Source organism: Pan troglodytes, chromosome 4 (genome assembly GCF_028858775.2).
Source record: "Pan troglodytes isolate AG18354 chromosome 4, NHGRI_mPanTro3-v2.0_pri, whole genome shotgun sequence".
Lineage (NCBI taxonomy): Eukaryota > Metazoa > Chordata > Mammalia > Primates > Hominidae > Pan > Pan troglodytes.
In genome coordinates this window covers 84,983,672-85,004,932 of record NC_072402.2, presented here as the reverse complement: position 1 = coordinate 85,004,932, position 21,261 = coordinate 84,983,672, and the positions used below count along the sequence as shown (strand labels likewise).

Genomic DNA, 21,261 nt, shown 5'->3' with positions numbered 1-21,261 from the left:
ATTTGAAACCACATTCCTTCATCAGTCAAGTTTGAGTCAAGAAAGTACAAAGTGCTCTAAATATTTCAAACTGGAAGGGATAATATTTAAGTTAGGTATTAGCAAGCCTATAGAAGAGCTGGTAGAATGAAAGACAGAGAATAATGCCACTGTTTTTCAGAAAGTGAAGAAGCTGCCACCAATAGCCTCGGCCACTAACAGCACTAAAGTACATTTGTTAAATAAAATTTCCAGAATTAGGGAGAAATTTGTGTCTACTTTCTGCTCTTGGGACTCCTATCCTTCTGGAAGACAATTATAGCTTCCAGTCTGTGTATGTTATGCACGTACCTCTTGATGGTGGAATCTAACCTGGCATTATGTTAGTTAGAAATCTGAGAAAAACCATTCTCAGGTTTCCAGTCCGTATGATATCAGGGAGAGTGTAGAAGTTGAAATTGCTGAAGCTTAATTGACTACCAGAAATCTGGCTCACCACTCTTTACTTTTGCCAACAATTGCAGTGGAAGATATAGCTTTCTCAGGGTGAGAAATAAGACTTCATATATTCTTTGTATTGCATCCATTTCTGTGCTCTCTAGAGACATTTTTCTATCAATTTTCCCTTCTGTTACCAACGTCTTCAAAATATTTCTGTTTGCTGGATCCCATCAGCATTTAAACAAAATCAGTTTTTCTCTCACCTTAGAGAAAAAATCATTAATAAAATTTTATGCATCCCATGTACTCAGTCTAATTAACATATAGGTTTTCAGTTTTGTGAAGTCAACCAAAATGTTTAATATTTCTTATGTAATTTCTCTAAAAGTAAGTAATATCTACACTTATATTACAAATAGTTTTTACCATTTCAATATACTGAATGCTTCTAATAGTGAAAAATAGTTTGGAAGTTTTAAGCATATATGCTAATAATTATATTATAGTTTTCAATAATGTCCTATAAGTTGCTACAATGAAAAGTCCTTCAAAAATTAAATCAGGGCTAATCAAGTAAGTTTTATTTGTCCTGTGGGATATTTAAGAAAATTATCACAGTTAAAGTGTAGATAAAGCAGCTCCATGTTTTGTTACAGAGAAAAGTTTAAGTTACAGCCTCCTAAATCCAAATAGTTGGAATGATTATGTCTGAGGAAGTGTCATGTCAGATCTTCTAGAAGCACAGCATCTGTCCTAAGTCCTCGCTATACTGCAGACACTGATTATACATTAGAGATCCCTTATTCTTGTCAGTGTATCTCCTTAGTGTCAACATTTTTCAGTGAACAAACAATCTGGTACTTATGATTAAGTATGCACCACATTTGTGAATTAAAAATATCCGGCCGGGTGCGATGGCTCACGCCTGTAACCCCAGCACTTTGGGAGGCCAAGGCGGGGGGATCACAAGGTCCAGACAGAGATTGAGACCATCCTGGCTAACAGGGTGAAACCCCGTCTCTACTAAAAATACAAAAATTAGCTGGGCGTGGTGGTTCCTGTAGTCCCAGCTACTCAGGAGGCTGAGGTAGGAGAATCACTTAAACCCAGAAAGTGGAAATTACAGTAAGCCAAGATCGTGCCACTGCACGACACAGCGAGATTCTGTCTCTAAAAAAAAAAAAAAAAAAATTCCACCCATTGCACTAAGGCTACCTAGGCTAAGAGCTGAATTTAAGTCTATTTTCAAACTTAAGACTGTGAAAATAGAATAGGAGTCAGTTTCTTGGAAGTCTCCATGAATTACGCTGATAAGACCTTAGACCAGCTATGAGATTTATTCTGTACTTTTGAAATAGCTAAGAATACAAAATACTATGTAGTTTTATAGAAAAAAAGTTATTTTGGAATTTACTTTTAACTTACATAATTATAATGTTAATGTCTTACTGTAATGAGAAAAATGAAATCTAAAATTAGAATCAAAACAAAAGATGAGTTACTGCCACTGGCTGTCAATAATCAGTTAAGTGAAAATATGTTGTACCAATAGAGTTCCATTGGTATATGTTATACCAAAACTCTTAATCTGAGAATTTCTCATTCAACAATTATTCATTTACTAGGCAATGAATGAGGACCTAGAAAAATAAAAAAATATTAAGAGCAGTTATCATCTTTTGTAAGAGTGACATTTACAGTGTATTAGTCAGGGTTCTCCAGAGAAACAGAACCAATGGAGTGTGCGTGTGTATGTGTGTGTGTGTGTGTGTGTGTGAGAGAGAGAGAGACAGAGAGAGAGAGACAGAGAGACAGAGACAGAGGGAAAGAACGAGAAGAAGGAAGGAAGGAAGGAAAGAGACAGAGTGAAAGAAAGAAAGAAAGAAAGAAAAGAGAAAAGGAAGACTTATTATAAGAAAAGATCTCCTGTGATTATGAAGGCTGACAATCTGAGTATTTCTGGGGTGAGTTGAAATGTTGGAGGCACACACAGAAGAACCAATAGTGTAGTTCCTGTTTGAGTCCAAAAACTTGAGAACCAGGAGAGCTGATGGTGCAATTCCAGTTTAACAACTAGCAGGATGAAGACCGAGGAGGAGCTGATATGTCAGTCTCAGTATGAAGGTAGGAAAAATTCTCCCTTACTTGGAGGAGGTTCGGCCTTTTTGTTCTATTTAGCTCCTCAGCTGATTGGATGAAGCCCACTCACATTAGGGATAGCTAGCTGCTTCATGGTCATCCTCCCTTATCTGCAGTTCTGCAGTTCCATTAACCCATGGTCAAGCATGATTCGAATATGTCAAACAGGAAATTTCAGAAATAATTCATAAGTTTTAAATTACATGCCATTTGGAGCAGCATGATGCAATCTCACAGCATCCCACACCTTCCCTGGTAGGACGCTAATCACCCCTTTGCCAACAGATCCATGCTGTATACACCGCCTACCCCATTAGTCACTTAGTAGCTGCTTGGTTCTCAGCTTGACTTTTGCAGTATAGCAATGCAGCAGCAGTGCTGGTGTTCGAGGACCTCTTATTGTACTTCACAATGGCCCCAAAGTATAATAGTGGTGATGCTGATAATTCAAATATGCCAAAAATAAATTTTAAAGTGCTTCCTTTAAGGGAAAAAGTGAAAGTCCTCAACTTAACAAGGAAAAATATTGTACGTTGAGGTTGCTAAAATTTTCAGTAAAAGTAAATTTTCTATCCACGAAATTGTGAAGAACAAAAGAAATTCAGGATAGTTTTGCTGTCCCACCTCAAACTGCAAAAATTACAGCCACAGTGTGTGATAAGTGCTTGGTTAAGATGGGAAAGGCTTTACACTTGTGGGTGGAAGAAATGAACAGAAATATGTCCCGATTGACAGCCATGAGATTCAGAACTATTTGTGGTTTCAGGCATACACTGAAGATTTTGGAAGCTATCTCCCTTCCAAGGATAAGATGAAACTACTGTACTCAGTGTACCAATGCACAAGTTTATCTCATCCAAAACACCCTCACAGAGAGACCCAGAATAATACTAAATAGCTAAGTACCCAGAGGACCAGTTACACACAAAATTTATAATTACCTGTAGTTAAAGTCCAGTATAGTAAAAATTATTGATATCTGCATATAATGCTGTCAAATATATAGAAACTGCAGTTTTAATGTATACAGTGACTTAAAATTTAGAGTAGATTTTCATATTTTTTATACCATTGAATCTTAACAATTTTTTATGGTATATACTCTTACCTTTATTTTTTGAAGTGACTATATATATAATTAAATTCTACTTTGATTGTTACAGAGGATGACATTTTTCTGTTATGTTAATTTTATTTAAATTATATTTATGAATTTATTTTCCATATATTCCATACTGAAAACTAGTTTATAGTAGTTTTTGATATATGCTAATAATGTTTATAACTAGAATATAGTGTTTTCTTCTGCAGCATTTACTGATTGAATAAATGCATATTACTATTGGTTATATGCTGGTCTACAATGCTCTAGTTTGATACTATATCCAGATGAATACAGGTACAAAATGATAAGTGAGTAATTAATGAATAGATGCCGTTTAATTATACACAAGTGCAGGGTATAGAGCTTCTGTTTGATATCACAGTTGATTTAAGTAGAGCTAATCACCTATATTATAAAATTAACCTTTCTAAATATTTTAACAATTTCTGAATTTATCATTTAAAATGGTACATGATTAATAAAAGGGCAAATTATTCTGTGATCATCAGAAGCTCATATGTATATTATCCTTAAGACATAGATTTTCAAGTTAAATATTTTAGTATCCACATAAAGAAATTATCTAAACATCAGTGGTATTCCTCTTTGACAAATAAAACCATAGTACTTGAAAATTTCTTTATTATTTTGATAAATGTTAAGACATACCATAGCCACTTGGATTGGAAGTGTTTATCATGGAAGAAAAGGGCATGGGCTTTCTAATCAAATAGTCTAGAATATTCTTTTAAGCTTTAGCACTTACGAGTGACATAATCTCAAGCAATTTACCTCCTAATGTTCAGATAGGTGGATGATAGACAGGTACACATCTAGTACAGAGTTTGACACAGAATAATTGCTAAATTAATACAAGTTTATTCTTTCTCATAAATTTTGCATCTTGTTGAATTCTGTGTATTATCCATGGGTTGGAAAACACAGAGTGAAAGCCAGAGAGAGAGAGAGAATGCGAGGGAGCACAAAAGAGTATCTCTGGGGAAAACCTAACTATCTGCATACAAATGCTGCTTCCACTTTCGTTATGATTAAGTTAAAAATAAATTATTATTGTTGATTAATATATTCAGAAATAAACTTTTAAGTTAAACCATTGCTATTTTATAATTCAAATAACAATAGTTTACTTTCCATTTTCTTCAAACTTATATATTAATAATTATATGCCTTTAAAAGTAAACTCTCTATATATGGAAATGGAAATACAATATATTGTTTAAGATTGAACAGTGGTAACATAAACACTAGGGATTAATGAAGTATCTCTTCCTTTCCTTTATGCCTTCTCTACTAATTTATACCTTTTTCTAGTAAGGCACAGGTAACATTTTATATTCATACTTTGACAATAAACTTTATATTAAAAAGTTGCCTTATCAAACCTAACAGTGAAAGATCTGCCACAACATAACAGCACAATACTTGCTTATTCAATTCAATCATTCCTATATTCAAATTAAAATTATATTTCATCTTAAGTTCTCAATTTGCTACTTGAGTACCATAAAACAAGCTGGATTATGATCATCATCATATCCAACATATTCTGAAGACATGGGAGATGACTGCTAATCAACTATGAAAAAATTCTGACTATAATACTAGCAGTAGGAACAGGTGAGGGGCAATTACAATTCTGCAGAGGGAAAGAAACACAATGTAACACACATGATTGATGTTTCTCCACTTGGCTTATTTTTAATAGTACAAACATGGCCAATTTTTATTTATTTCGACAGGCTTTAACACATGCACATTTGAAAAATTTTAATAGTCTTGATATTTTGTTTTTCAGAAGCAAATATAAAAACATTCATATTAATGTTACCCTTTTAAATGCCTTTCCTGACTTTTTAAAAGAGAGACTCAAAATGCATTCTGATCCATATTAAAATGTTTGTTTTGTAACAACAAGCCCTATGACATTATGGCTTACAATATTATGTGTGCTAATCTCCCGAGACCTCTTGCTTTAATAAATTGTCAACCAACTGGGAGGTGATTTTCATTCTTGACATTCAAAAATCCCACTTCAAAGTAAAGTGCTGTCATAATGGGAAGCTTAATTCAAATTAACTAAAATCAAAGAGTCAGAGTTTTCTGAAAGCAAAACAGAATCCAAGAAACTTTTGTCATGTAAGCACTCTGTTGTGGTGAATTCCCATAGGTTTATGTTGCCTTGGCATCCATTTTGAATACAAGTTTAATTTCTTCATACCAGAAGCAGAGTTCAATTACCCTTAACACAGTTTCTAGATCTACATCCCACTGACACGGGTCAAACATGGGCCAGAGATAAGAACTTAGAAGCATCTTTTCTGACTAGTATATTTGATTCCCTGCTTTCTTGCCACTTTTTTAAAATGGAAAATTTAGGCATTTGTCCTTGAACTTGAAGTCACCCACACTCTATTCCCTTTTATATACCACTAGTTACCACTCACTCAATCTCTCTCTGTCTTTTTGCTTGACTCTTCATTCCCATCTTGGATGACCCAGGGACAGAGGACCGCCCTCATTATTCTTTCCCTGCCCAGGTTCAAGTAGAAATCTTTGAACTAGTTTCCTGTCATGGTGGTATATGGAATATGCGCCTTCCACTTGGAAAACTAGGGGCTTCTCCAGCCCAGGATTTCCCTGGAACACCAGGGGAAACACAAGGTCAGGCTCTCAGCACCACAGTGATGGTCAGACAGGCATAAAACTGGACATGCTCACACAAGAACCACACACAAGGGCCTCTGACAGTATAAACAAGTTTCTTGTGCAAGGACCTGTACCCCGTTTCCCAGGTATCAGATTGGACCACTAAGCATAAGGCCATGTGCCAGGTAAAAAAAGTATCTCATGGCAGACACTTGTAAACACTCACATCCTGTTCCTCTTCATTTCATGTTAAGACAGGGTTGCTAGGTTTGCTAGCCACTCTGGTACTGGAATCCCAATTTAGCTAGGCACTCTCAAAGCATCTATAAAGTCTAATTCTTTTTACTTTTATTAATGTTTGTACAATATCAAGTTAACATAAATGTTCTCTTACATGTGTGCCTTTCATAATACTAATTCTTGTAGAAATGAAAGCCTCTCTAAAGCCATTTTAAGAATTTAAAAAACATATACAAGCACAATTACCTTGAAGATCTGAGAATGGTATCTCCAGCTAATGCTGTTATTCCTTAGTGGTATTTGCCTAAGTGAAGTGAAAAATAGTCAAGACGGGATGTAGAGTTGTTTGCAGGATGCTTTTATGAACTTAACCTATCAATTGAATCAAGTCACAAGGTAGACGCCTGTGTCCAAAAAGCCCTTTTGAATGTCTGACAACTAAATGGCCAAGTAAATATAAATATTTTTGTCTTGAATGCTTTCTTGAGAAAATGTTTGTTAGTTTTCATATGGATGATGGTTAAGCTATTGCATATATTTATTTTAAATCGTAAACACTACTGCTATATTTACTTTTCATTTATTTAGAAGCAAATATATTGCAGGATAATATGTTAACTTTGAACTATAAGTATGAAATTTGAAGTATTGTCCACTAAGATTAACTTTTATATACTTAATAGTATTGCCATTTTTTTCTGATAGAAAAATTAAAAGTGATAGTCACCTAATTATCACTAAATAATTATAGAAAGGTTTATACATTTATAGTTTTAAGTAGGAAAGGAAGCAAACAGTTATTCAGCTACTACATTCAAATACTTTATAATTTATCATCCCTTTCTAGGTAATATTGCAGTTTATATTTACTAACAAAGAGTTATTTATTTGAGAATATGTAATAACATAAATTGAATTTATAAATAGTGAATTCAAATTATTGCATATACATTTTAGTGTCAGAAGGAAATTCAGATGGTAGTACCATTTAGTAAATAATTGTTTTGGGGCTGATCTTTTTAGAAAAAATAAAAGTAGTCTCTTCAGTTAATCAAATAACTAGTACTAGATACAAGTATTGAACACTTGAAGAAACACAGGTGTTTCCACAAAATTTAAAGAATAATTACTTCGTTCCCCAATATGTATGGGTGTCAGTGTTTTATCCAGAAGGAATAATATCACATTTAAGAATTAATTCAAAGAATAATAAATAAAATATAGTATCATAATAAAAAACATCATCAATAGGGAAAACAAAAGCCTTGATAAGACCATAAAACTAATGATCTATTATAGATTTGTGTAGTTAATTTTAAAATATTAATAAAGGCAAAATAAACAAATATGGATTTTTATATGAAATATTATAGTGATTTCTTTTTCCAAAATCCTAGGTAATATAAAATAGAATGGGATATTTTGAGAATTGTTAATAATGTCTTGAAACTAAGCATACTTTATGGAAGAAAGCAATGTGGGGTTTTAAAATTTGTTTTATTGGCCGGGCACAGTGGCTCACGCCTATAATCCCAGGACTTTGGGAGGCCGAGGTGGGCGGATCTCCTGAGGTTGGGAGTTTGAGACCAGCCTGGCCAGCATGGTGAAACCCTGTCTCTACTAAAAATACAAAAATTAGCCAGGCATGGTGGCAGGTGCTGTAATCACAGCTACTCGGGAAGCTGAGGCAGGAGAGTCACTTGAACCCGGGAGGCGGAGGTTGCAGTGAGCCGAGATAGCACCACTGCACACCAGCCTGGGGGACAGAGTGAGGCTCCATCTCAAAAAAAAAAAATTGTTGTATTAAAATTTATATAGATCAGCGGCTCTCAAATGTGACCCTTGTTAGAAATGCATATTTTCAAGTCTACACCAAATTATGAATCAAAATTCTTCAGTGGGGACTTGCAATCTTGTAATCTGTCTTAACAAAAAGTGATACATTTTAAAGAAATAAATGGACTAAGTTTGTAAAATGCCCAGCGTGACATCTTGAATATATAAAAGCTCAAATGTATTGAAATTGCTTACAATTGCTACTCTTACAATTTTTTATAATTGCTATATTAATATTGTATTAATTGAATTTAAAAATATTTTTAGACTCATTTTGACTGAAGTCTTTTTTTATTGATCAGCATTATTTGTCTAATATTTATGTAGTATTGGTCTATGTCTTGAATTTCTACATGGAGGTATTGATTGGTCTATGCACATACATCATCATTAGACTGATTTTAATTTTAATCCTTTGTATTACATATTACATTGTACTACCTTAGTGAGTACATCTTCTTGTTATCTTTCAATACATTCTTGTATCATTCATTTGTGGTTCTGTGGGGTTTTTTTGTTTGTTTCGTTTTTAACTCTTGTATATACATGACATGGTATTATATTCTGAGAAAACTGCAGTTGATAGTACAGAGTCCCTGTCTCACACCGTGTAGTTTTCAGTGAGAGAGACAGATCATGTGGTTTCACAAACCACTTTAGTAATTATCTCTTGCTCTCTAAGTAGGATGTATGATCTCTGTCCCTTTGACTTCTTAAGTAGCTTTCTAAGAATTTCTCAAAATTTGCTACTTTAGACCATGAACTATCTTGCAGATAATTAGGAGAAGAAAAGGTGTTATTCTTTCCAATCTTAAAAAAATAATAATTAGAAAAAGCTCTCTCCAGCCTTGTTTTCCTCTGTGTATTCTAGTATTCTGCCAGCTGACTATGATTTTGTGATTGTGCTTGTGATGGTTAATTTTTATATGCCAACTTGGCTCAGCCAGTGTCTTAGTCCATTTATGTTGCTATAAAAGAATTCCACAGACTAGGTAATTTTTAAAAAAAAAAATTATTTCTCACACTTTTGGAGGCTGGGAAGTCACATATCAAGGTACCAGCATCTGGCAAGAGCCTTCTTTCTGCATCTTCCCACAGCAGTAAACAGAATGGGAAGAGTGCATGAAAGAGGGCGTGGAATAAGCCCCTATTTATTCTTTCAGCAGGAACCAACTGTTGCAATAACTAACCCACTCCTGGGATAGTGACAATCTATTCATGACCTAATCACCTCTTAAAGGTCCCACTTTTCAACACTGTATAATTGAGGATTACGTTTTCAACACCTGAACTTTGGGGGACACATTCAGACCATAGCAGCCAGGTTGACATGTTTGCTCAAGCATTATTCTGAATGTTTCTGTGATAATATTTTTTGATGAGATTAACATTTAAGTCGGTGGACTTTAAATAAAGCAGATTTTTCTCCAGGATATGAGTCAAGCTTATTCAATTTGTTGAAGGCCTGAAGGGAACAAAAGTCTGACCTCCCTCTAGCAAGAGAGAATTATCCAGATGTCTGCAACGTTGGCTCTTCTTGAATTCTCCAGAAGATGGCTTTTGTACTTAAGCCACAACTCTTTCCTGCGTCTCCAGGTTGCCAGCCCTCCCAGCCTCCACAAATAGATGTTGGACTCACCAAACCTCCACAATTACGCGGCCAATTTTTCAAAATAACTTATACACACACAAACACACACACACGTATTTGTGTTTGTATAATTTATTTTGAAAAATTTACTTTGAAATATATATATAAATAAAATACACATTATGTATTACATTTAGATAAAGTAATACATACATACACACCCTTTTTGGTTCTGTGGAGAATCCTAATACAGTGATTGTGAGGGTGTGTGTGTGTGTGTGTGTGTGTATTTAATTGTGTGTCTTGAGGGCCTATGCAATTCCTCTGATAGCATATGAAATATATGGCAGGGGCTGCTTCATGAATAAGGTTAGCTCCCTAAATGATTGTGAGTCCGACTGTAACTGCTTGTATGGCTGTGCTTGTGTTTTTCTATGGATGTTTGTGTTTTGGGGGTTAGTGTTAGGATAATAAGTGTATTTACATGGTATGAGGCAGAGAATAGTTTATTTGTGAGAGATTCACTCTCACCTTCTGCTGCTAAAAAAATTAATGTAATTGTGTTATGTATAGAATAATAATAATGATAGGTAAAATTATAAACTTAGATATATTTATTCAACCATTATTTTTGTATCAGATATTTATGCGTTACATAGTATTGTTAATGTTAGAGTGAAAATGGTGAACACAAATATTTCATATTTTTATGAGATGAAGAGTCAGGTGGGGCCCCAAGAGATGACAAAAAACAGGCTCAGGAAAACAAAATTTATTATACTAATAGGTCTTAGAGACTGGAGGCATGGCATGACACTCAGGGCCACAAGAAAAAGACACCACGGTGGGCAGGAGAAAAAATGGTGGCAAGGAGGAGGCTTGGATTAGAGCCTTTATTGGGATTTCTATGAAAAAGAAAAAGCAGAGTTCACTGGGGCGGGGGACTCACCTTGCAGACCCAATGGGATAGGGGAAGTCTGGCCTTTTGGAACCACTGGGGTGGGAGTACCATCATCCAGAACTGTGGGTGGAGGTCCCGCCTCCACAGCTCTACCCGGCAGAGGTCATACCTTCAGGACTCTGCCAGGTGGCCCTGTCTTACAGCTCTAGGTGGCTGTGACCCCACAGCTTTGGGCAGTAGCCAACTGGCCTTTGAAAATAAGGCATTGTACCCTCTCTTGAAACCAAAAATGCAGCCCTAATAATCTCTGAGTCACCTTTGCTGTCATTTTTTCCTCTGCTTGAATAATAGTATATGTTCTCAGTCTAATAGCTCTGTGGTCCCATTCAGAAAAATCTCAGAAGTCCAACAGTCTATTTTTATTCCTTACCATCTTCTTCCCCTTCAGTTCCAGCTGATAGTTTTCCTCCTGGCATGGCTGATTTAATTCACAGTTTACACTCATACTAATCTTTTTGTCAGACAAATATTTGGCCACACTCTTAGTTCTCCCCTAAATATACTTCTTTAGATTTTACAATATGGATAGGATGAGAAATTTTCAAATCTTTTAAGTTCTCTTTTTGCTCTGCTTACCAATTTTATCTATAAGTCATTTATCTCTTCTTGAATTTTATTACAAGTAGTCAAGCCGAACCAGACCACTCCTTCAAACAGTTGACTTAAAAATTGCTTCAGCTAAATATCCAGTTACATTGCTCAGAAATTCTCCCTTTCACAAAATACTAGAATATGAACACAATTCAGTCACGTTCTTTACCACTTTATAATAAGGATTGCCTTTTCTCCATTGTCCAATAGCTTGTTGCTTGTTTCCATCTGAGATCTCATGAGAAGAGCCTTTCTTATCTACAGTTCTGCAAACATTCTGTTCAAAATTACTTAGATATTCTAAAAGAAGACTGAGGCTTTTTATAGAGCTCCTCCTTTTTTTTTTCTGGTCCCTCATCAGAACCACTCTTCATGGTTCAATTATGGCAATGCAGGCTTCTAGCATTCACCTCAAAACTCCTCCAGTCTCTGCACATCACCCAGTTCTAAAATTGCTTCCACATTTCTAGGTATTTGTTACAACAGCACCCCCATTTGTCAGTACCAATTTCTATCTTAGTCAGTTCAGGCTGCTATAACAAAAATAGCATACGCTGGGTAGCTCATACATGTAAAGAAGTATTTCCCAGTGTTCTGTAGGCTGAAAAGTCCAAGGTCAATGCACAAGCAAACTCAGCATCTACTGAGGGCCTTGTTCCTATGGCTTATAGATGCTCATTTTCCAACTGTGTCCTCACATGGCAGAAGAGATGAGGAAGTTTTCCAGAGTCTTTTCTATAAGGTCACTCATCCCGTTCTTGAGGGCTCTGCCCTCGGGACCTAATCACCTATCATAGGATGCATCTCGTATTACCATCATTTTAGGAGTTAGAATTTTAACACACAGATTTTGGGGAGACACCCACATTCATTCCATAGCAGTAAGAGAGGCTGTATTTTTCTCATAAGAAAATGTTTTATTGTTTGTTTGTTTTCTGTTTTTATTTAAAATGTCATAACCTGATGGCATGCCAAAACTATACATATACACACACATATACACAAAACAATAAACAATATAGTCTTACTGACATTATTATAGTTTGTTAAAAGGTACAGCAAAGAACAAGTAAGTAGAAAAACAATTACTAATTTCGCTTGGTGCTGTAAAGTAGAACAAGTGAGATTGTACTCAAGTGTAAGAGAGGAAGGCGATCAATACATGACTCTCTGGGAAGGTAATATTTAAGGTGAACATTGAAAAATGAAAAGGAATTAATTGTGCAAAGAACTGGGGTGAGACTGACACTAGTGGAGAAAATAGTGGTCATAGCCAGGGCAGGAGAGAGCTCAGCTGATTACAAATAGAAAGATCATCATTGTGAACTACAGTATTTGGTTATTCCTTGAGTCATCTTTAATGTGCCAACAAAAAACACACTTGCCAAAGTTGTCAGCTATCCAGACCTATGCATTTATTTTTAACAACTGAACAACCAAAAAAAAATTTAGAATTAAAAATGGCTTTTTAGACCTCAGAATTCATAAATGTTAAGTGATGAATTTCAACTTAGCACTTAACGAATCCAAACACTTCCTACATCAAGATCTACCTAAACTCTCTTCTCTAACATTTATATTCACATCTTCCCATTTTGGGAGGCTGAGGAGGGAGGAAAGCTTGAACTCAGGAGTTCAAGACCAGCCTGGGAAACAAAGTGAGGCCTCATCTCTATAAACAATAAAAAAATTAGCCAGGCATGGTGGCACGTGTCTGTGTTGCAACTACATGGAAGGCTGAGGTTGAAAGGTTGCTTAAGCTCAGGAGATTGAGACTGTGGTGATCCATGTTTGTGCCACTGTACTCCAGCCTGGGCTAGAGAGTAAGACTCTCTCTCAAAATAATTAATTAATTAATTAATTTAAAAGTTCACTTTTTCCTAGGCCTACCTTTCCAGTCACTTCTCAGTTTACCTTATTTATATGGAAATCTGTTTTTGAGAAATTACCTGATTATTTTCTGAGCTCAAGTTTTTTTCTCATATCTAATATTTACCTTACTTATTGTTTTTGCTTTTATTTAGCTCTCTAAAATGTATCCCCGATTTGATTTCCAGCTTAAATCCTACCAGAATAACTATTCAGCCTACCCAGAATAAATTATGCTTTCATTTTAACTCTTATATTGAATATCTGTAACATTTAATTAGCTATTAACCAAGCACTGCCTTCTATTAAGTCCTTGAGTTGTTCTTGCTCTTGTTATTTCTATACTTACGTATTTAAGCTTAATCTCACTGTTAAATCAAGTTTAGCCTAAAGCTGCCTCCTTACATATTTTAAATTTGGCCCAAAGTTTTCTCTGTACATAATGAACTATAACCTAAATGGAGTCATAAACAGACTTCAGACTACTGTCGTGCCAGTCACTGAGTTGTGGCCAAAGGTGGCTAGCTGTTCAAGTTGTGTTCAAATAAGGCAAACACCGAGCTGTAAGCAATCTGGCTGTTTCTGTACCTCACTTCCTTTATCTGTATCGTCACTTTCCTTTTTCTGTCCATAACTCTTCTTCCACCACATGGTTGAGCTGGAGTCTCTGTGCCTACTCTGGCTTTGGAGACGGCCTGACTTGCGAAGACTTCTTTGCTCAATTAAATTCTTTTAAATTTAATTTGGCTAAAATTTTTCTTTTAACACCACTGAATACAACGTAAATTTAGGTTACAGAAAATGTCTTATCATATTTGTAAGCCCCACAGTATTTAGTTGGACATTTTAAAATGTATTTTCACCTGTGGGAAAAGCATCACTGGAAAAAAAAATTAGGCCTATTTTCCAAATTACTGTTTTTTAGCACTGCAAGAAGGACATTTCCCAGGCTCCCAAAACACAGAGTTGAGGCAATCGAAGTCAATTAATGGCAAAGATTGTTGTTATGGGTTGAATTTCTTTTTTCCCTCAGATATATTTGAAAGTTCTAACCTTCAATATCCGTGAATGGGATCTAATTCGGAAGTAGTCTGTAGATGTTCAAGTTAAGATGAAGTTTTAGAGTCAAACCCAATCCAATATTACTGCTGTCCTTATAAAAAGAAAAAAAAATGGACATAGAGACAAACGTGTAGAACGGTAAGATGGTGTGAAGACATAGGGAGAATGTCATGTACAAATCAAAGAACACCTGAGGCCACCTGAAGCAAGGAGAGGTGCATAGAAAAAAAACTTTCCCTCGCAGCTCTCAGAAATAACTGACACTGCCATCACATACACTTTAGACTTCCAGCCTCTAGAGCTGTCAGAAATAAGTTTCTGTTGCTTAAACCACTCATTTTGTTGTTCTTTTTTATGGCAGACCTAGCGAATGAATACATGTATTTAATACAATATTTTAAAATGAATTTAAATTCAATTTAAATCTGTAAGTTTGCAAAAATATTACTTTGTAAAAACAAAGTAAACAATTTGTGTGTGTTTGTACTTCAGCTTATATAGAGGGGAATCAAACTAAAATGGTTCTAAGTGTATATATTATATATACATATATATACTTACTATATATTCTATATATATACTATATATAGTATACTATATATACTATATATAGTATACTGTATACTATATATACTATATATAGTATACTGTATACTATATATAGTATATGTAGTATACTGTATACTACATATAGTATATATAGTATACAGTATACTACATATACTATATATAGTATACTGTATACTATATATAGTATATATAATATACTGTATACTATATATAGTATATATACTATATATGTATATATAGTATATATACTATATATGTATATATAGTATGTATACATATTATATATATGTGTATGTATATGGTATATGTATATATGTATACAGTATACTATATATAGTATACAGTATATATACTATATATAGTATACATGTATATATGTATATATGTATATGTATATGTATATATGTATATGTATATATGTATATATGTATATGTATATATGTATATATAGTATATATGTATATACTATACACATATAGTATATATACTGTATATACTATACACATATAGTATATATACTGTATATACTATACACATATAGTATATATACTGTATATACTATACACATATAGTATATATACTGTATATACTATACACATATAGTATATATACTGTATATACTATACACATATAGTATATATACTGTATATACTATACACATATAGTATATATACTGTATATACTATACACATATAGTATATATACTGTATATACTATACACATATAGTATATATACTGTATATACTATACACATATAGTATATATACTGTATATACTATACACATATAGTATATATACTGTATATACTATACACATATAGTATATATACTGTATATACTATACACATATAGTATATATACTGTATATACTATACACATATAGTATATATACTGTATATACTATACACATATAGTATATATACTGTATATACTATACACATATAGTATATATACTGTATATACTATACACATATAGTATATATACTGTATATACTATACACATATAGTATATATACTGTATATACTATACACATATAGTATATATACTGTATATACTATACACATATAGTATATATACTGTATATACTATACACATATAGTATATATACTGTATATACTATACACATATAGTATATATACTGTATATACTATACACATATAGTATATATACTGTATATACTATACACATATAGTATATATACTGTATATACTATACAGTATACTATATAGTATATATAGTATACTATACACATATAGTATAAATATACTATATATACTATTATATATACTACATATAGTGCATATATATACTATATATTATATATTCTATATATATATTCTGTATATATACTAAGTATATAATAATAAATATATTTAAATAATATAAATTTATTAAATGTACTTTTAAATAATATAAACATTTTAATAATACAAATGTTTTCATTAAGTATATATAATGTATATATTAATTTATATATCACATATAATATATAATATATTAATTTATATGTCATATATAGTATACAGACTTATATAATATAATTTATATATTTATATAATATAATTTATATTAATTTATATTATATATAAATACATATATACTATATATACTTACATAGTATACATTACTTAGGTATACTTATATAATGTAATTTATATTAATTTATATGTCACATATAGTATATATTATATATTAATACACCATATATTAATGAGAACATTTATATTATTTAAGTGTTTATATTATTTAAATGTACATTAATACATTTATATTATTTAAATATATTTAATACATTTATATTATTTATCTATATACATATAGATACATGAGAGAGACAGAAGAAGGAGGAGGAAGAAAAAGAGAAGGAAGAGGAGGAGGAAGAGGAGCAGTGAGGAGGTAGAAGAACATAATCAAAATCACTCTCTCCTATTGGCTTATTGTTCACTATCTTCAATTTTTTTCTTCTGTTATTGGTGCTTTCGACAATTCAAATGTGACTAAAATGCAACAACATAATACCTTTGATACTACTTATTTATCTTCTATTTGCATGCTATAGTGAGCTATGAGATGGTTTAGAAAATTGAAGTTCTACTCTCTCCATCCTTTAGTTTTTGAAAAACACAGAAACAGAGGTTAACTTAAATTTTAAGTAAATTATATTAAACAAACAGCAGTCAATGATCTAAATAACTAATTGTCTGTATTACATGTGTTTGGCCCCTGAAAACAGAAAGCAGACGGATCATTAAGGCAAAGGACATAATACAATAACGTATTTGTTGTCTTAATCCCGTCTTATCATACTGATTAACTCATTTTTGCCCTGATGTTCTTCCAGAAATAAGATAAATATTACTCTCTAAATGCCCTCACAGTGCTGAGCTGCATGCATTTCCCTGCTTTTCCTCTATGCCAGCTTTTCTTTGATGCTGAAGTTTCAGAACATTTTGTGCATCTAGGCATATTAGGTATAAAAGCTTTTAATCATACTAATTCCTCTAACTGTTCCTAATCTATATCTAAGTCTCTCATCTGTTTCTATTCTGACACAGCTGCTGCTGGACCTAAAAAAAAATGTTTCTTACATACTGCTTTAACTGAGCTGAACTCAGAATTTAACTAACATAGATCATTGTTTCTTCCTTCCTATGATATTTCCCCCTTGACCATAGTGACTACTCACTTATCTATGATGAAGGTTGATTTTTAGATTCTCTCCCCACAATAGACTTCATTAGGCTACTTTAAGTTTCAGTTGGCAAACATTTGGGAAAAAACGGACATATGCTTACTGCCTTCTGATAGATATTTGTTCTTTTTTTTTTTTTTGTCTGTTTAAAATTTCTCTCTCCATTGTGGAGATTTAAAATAATTTTTGGGACTCGAGGAATCTTCTTAAACTCTATTTTTTTGTTTGTCTTTGTGTCATGTCATTACTCAAAATACTTCCCTCAGATTCTATTTCTGTCTATTCTGAATGACTTCCCTTCTTTTCTTCATAAGGGTGGTACTCATTCTTCCTTCTATCTTTTACTATCAAGACATTTAAAAAATATCTTGCTATTTACCCATTGTAAGGGCCCACAGTAAGAAATCATTTATTATTATTTAATAAATGTAGTTTAATTGTGTGCTGTGAAAATGTGAATTCCAGAGATTACATTAACAGCAAACAAAATACATATTTGCATAGCTCAAGTGTCCCAAAAGGAAAGGTAATTGGTAGTGAAGAGTAAAATGGTGATGTATGGGAATATAATAAATGTAGGGGGCAAATTAAAATTTTAAATAAAATTATTTATTAAAGGATAATGGTTTTCTGGAAGAATAAGGAGGACATTACTTTTTTTTTTTTTTTTTTTTTTTTTTAGACGGAGTCTCGCTCTGTTGCCAGGCTGGAGAGGAGGACATTACTTTCTCTGAGACAAAAAAGAACATACTTGACACACCTGATAAATGATACAGAATAACAATTTTTTTAAAAAGTTTCTTCAATGATTTAAAACACATTTACACTCAATTGATTCAGCGTATAAACATTATTGTGTGACTGTGGTGGATCAGTCACTATAATAAATAACTGTTATACTAGACAAAAAATTTTATCTTTAAGAATTATCAAAGTACATAAAAAGTCTAGAATATTTTAATAAAGAGATTATACACATTGATAATCTAATTCTCAATTTGAAGACTGTGGTAATCTTTAAGTAATGTAATGGATGCTGATAATCTAGTGGTTAAATTGTATAGTATATTTATTTGTTTGAAATGTATTTCTCTCTTCACAGATTATTTTAAATGTAAACCTTCATATTAACAACACCCTGTAAAATTATATGGACCCATTTCAGATAATAAAAAAGTGTAATTGTGCTCTCAAAATAGACACTTTTAATGATGATGACAACATTGAGAATTTTAATATAAGGTATTATTTATTGACTGTTTAATTAGAACTGTGCTATATTTTATATATGGCTTATTTTATTTAATCTGCATTACGGCCCTATAAAAATGACGTTAATTTAATTAGAAAAAAGAAAAGGAGTTAAGGAGATCAAATAACTTGCGGAGAATAGCCAGGAAATTGTAAGTAGTGAAGTCTTTATGTTTTGTAGTCTAGCACTGACTGACTTTAAACCCTAGCTTTTATTCTTTTTTGCAAATGCCTTCCTTTTATTTTTATTTTATTATTTTACTTGATAACTATTTTTGACATTAGTATTGGCTATTTTGGCTCAAGCCCATACTAGTATTTTTTTTTGGAATTGAGATTGTTTAAAATGAGAGAGCAGAAAATGTTCGTTCAGAGTAATCTGTGGAATCAGACTTACCTCACTTCATCCCCAATAGTTTAATTCTTACAACAACCCAGAGGAGTCATAAGAAAGCCTTATTAAAACCAAGTAAGTAGATTTAAATCATAATTAACTTGCCTAAGATTACATTACTTGTAAACGGCAGACTAGAAATTTAAATAAATGGAACACTCACTCCAAAGACTGTGTTGTAAAACTCTATGATATGCCCTCTTTTAAAAGAATCCCTATTTTAGAGAAAAACTTGGTTAATCAGAATAGAAGTACCTTAAATTACATTAAACTGTATTTGCTTTAAGAATGCAACAGGCAAGAAGGAAGTGACTATAAAATGATTGATTTGGATATAAATACAATAAATATGCTCTATGTCTTTGAAGTATTACGTTTTTATGCATCATACACCTTTAGATTTCTGAACTAGAGATATTGCACCATGAATTTAATGTAGCACTTTTGAATTACTAAAATACATTGATATATTTATTTAATTACTCCTGGAAAATAGCAGACTTTACAGTTATTAAAAAATAGACCTAGAAACCACAAGATAATTAATGATAAGATAGATCAATAAATTATGTTTAGAAATATAGAGACTTTATAATTACATGTTAGGGGCATTATCAGATTAAATTTAACTGTTGCATTTCTGGATCTTGAATAAAGTGTAAAAATTAAAGGGGATTTAGAAGGGAAGTATATTTATTTAGGAAAAAAGAAAGACAAAAACTAGGTTATCAAAAATAAGTTAGCCAGATTTTCATGAGAGTAAGAGAAACACTGAGAGAAAGGAGATGTGAGAGAAAATGAAAGAGACTATAGAAATTGAGACAAATTTAGGTGAACTCTGATGGCAATGTGCAATGTTTTATATTCTTATAAATGGCACAACGATGGTACCACAAGTACCAATACAAAGTTTTGGTGAGTACTTTTGGTGAGATTGCATCTACCTCACTCAAAATTGGAACAAAACTCAAACTGAAGCAATTATCTTGTAATGAAGAAAAATATAAATATGGAAGAACTTGATAAGAAGTTTGGACCACAAAGAGTAAGGTCAAAAAGTAGAATATTTTAATTATCATTTTTTAAAGTTTGTCTTGAATCATTGACCTTGAGAATTCTGGTAACCAATTACCCACCACTTCTTCCACTAACTCTGATCATGTCAGTGTGGGTGATATAGCTTGTCATTGCATTTTTGAATTGTCTCACTTAATCTGGTCACCGACATAGTAGCAGAAAAGTCCAAGGTCTTCTGGGGAAAGTCCGGAGCCTTTTCTTCTACTTCCAATTGCAAGTTGTTCTGATATTAATACGGTCAGGTTTTCTGTTGCCTAAAGTTCTCGCTATCGTTAGCATTAATAAGATTGTTTAAATGAGTACAAATGTGTGGGTCTCAAGTAATGTGTTCTCACCACTACAAAAAATAAATAAATACATAAAAATAAAGACTCAACATAAATTTAATTCAATGAAACAGAAAGTTAGATTAATCAGGGGTTCTCATTTTGCTACATTTAAGTTAACTTTTTCCACTGACCTTTTCCATCCTTCTTTTCTTCTTTTTAAAATTGTTTTACTAAATTTTGAATTTTTATGATAAAATACTTTAAGATAATAAAATCTGTTTTATGCTATTTAATACTTAGTAAGCAAACAGTATCCCTACTAAATAACTATTTATATAGAATCTTTATAGAAGTTTATCATTTAGAAAAACAGCAACATATTATCTTAACTGACTTTAATGCTCATGTTTTCCCACATGGAACGTCAGTGTTACATTTTTTGAAAGCCCTGTGCAGACATATGTTTCGATTTAATGATGCATCACATTAAATAACCTTTTTTGGGGGGAGGAACATAATAGTTATCA

The 21,261-nt window shown here is 32.5% G+C and overlaps 1 long non-coding RNA gene across 1 annotated transcript in view; it reads left to right on the top strand.

Moving 5' to 3' along the window:
* Positions 1-18,833, top strand: part of LOC107974699 (uncharacterized) — a 29,265-nt gene extending 10,432 nt beyond the window's left edge. Inside the window, exons 4-5 of the long non-coding RNA XR_001717632.3 lie at positions 16,873-16,947; positions 18,426-18,833. This is a non-coding gene — a long non-coding RNA (uncharacterized LOC107974699). The remainder of the gene's footprint in view (positions 1-16,872; positions 16,948-18,425) is intronic.
* Positions 18,834-21,261: the final 2,428 nt, after the last annotated feature.